Source organism: Galeopterus variegatus, unplaced genomic scaffold (assembly GCF_000696425.1).
Source record: "Galeopterus variegatus unplaced genomic scaffold, G_variegatus-3.0.2 Scaffold6797, whole genome shotgun sequence".
NCBI classification, from domain to species: domain Eukaryota; kingdom Metazoa; phylum Chordata; class Mammalia; order Dermoptera; family Cynocephalidae; genus Galeopterus; species Galeopterus variegatus.
The window spans coordinates 153,714-155,028 of NW_007732908.1; the positions used below are offsets into that span (position 1 = coordinate 153,714).

Consider the following 1,315-nt stretch of genomic DNA (forward strand, 5'->3'; position numbering starts at 1 on the left):
TGCAGGAAAGCACAGGACGATGTTGATAACACCAAGGCCCAGGGCTCAATCCCTGTACTGGCCACCACCAAAAAAAAAAAAAAAAAAAAGTGCAGGATAAGAGCTGCTTGGGGGGGGAGGGATGAGGGAGAAGTGAGACCTTGAGAAGGGGGCACAGAGGGGCTACAGGAGGAGGGCCTGGTCCTGGTTAGGAAAAAAGGACAGCAGAGGGCTTAGCCATTGATGGGCAGAGCATCTCCATGTGTGCTCTCATCTCTTCTAGCCCCCATCATCCATCGGTGGGGAGGCCTTGAGGACTTCAACTTACATTAAGGAGTTGGAGGTAAGTGCCCTACAGGCCAGCCCCCCAACCACCTCCCGTTTATTGGGACCTTAACAACAGTAACGACCTCTTCATTTCTCCCCTCTAAATCTCATGCAAGTGAGCTATTGGTAAGTTCAAATGTGGAAGCAGAAAGGGAAGGGATTCTGGTAAATGTGTTTTCTAACATTATCTACATTGACATTACACAATTCAGAAAGACTATCTCCAACTCTAGATTTCATTGTTGTATCACAGGTGCCTCTTAAGTCAAAGCCTATTGTCCAGTTCATACCCGCAAGCAAGGACACACAGCACAGGGCCAACGTTGAATGTAACAATTCACTTGAGACTCTACTCTTTGAAGAATGTTGCATAATTACAAATTTCTGCCAATTACTTGTTAAGAAAATGGAATAAGTTTCCTTTGACCAAAACAGTAGAACTCTGACCCACAGTCTGCAGCAACCAGCCCAGAAAACCAACCCATTACTTACAGTAACCAGTCCACGAAGCCAGGCTATTTTGTATAAGTCAGACTCGCAGGTGGTCAGACTGCTATTTCTAGCAAACAATTCAGGAAGCCAAACAATAACCTCTGTAACAATTGGCCCCAAACAACCAGGACTTGATTAACAATTGATTTTCTTTGGTCTCCACTTCCAACTTAGGATGAACCAAAGAAAGCCAAACATGCCCTCCCTAACCCATCACAGGATTCCCAGCTGCCATGCCAGCGGCATCCAACCAGGGCACACCTGAAGCATTCCCTTTCTTCCACCATCAAACTTTCCCACTCCTTCGCCTGCCTTTGAATCTGCGGCAACACACAAGCGATGGTGGCTGACTCCCTTGCTGTAGCCACCTCTGAATAAACAGCCTCTGCCTGTTCTCATCTGAGTGCTCTTTGTTTACTTACATAGAACACGGCAAATTGATGACATCTGGTGGGTGGAAAGAATGACTCATATTTATATAAATACAAAGGCCAAGAGTGGTCAGAATGCATGGATA

General features: G+C 46.0%; 1 long non-coding RNA gene across 1 annotated transcript; it reads left to right on the top strand.

The window, feature by feature from the left end:
* The first annotated feature begins 219 nt into the window (after positions 1 to 219).
* LOC103606718 lies at positions 220 to 1,196 on the top strand. Its single transcript, XR_551910.1, has 2 exons — positions 220 to 322; positions 973 to 1,196. It is a non-coding gene; the product is annotated as an uncharacterized LOC103606718 (long non-coding RNA).
* Positions 1,197 to 1,315: the final 119 nt, after the last annotated feature.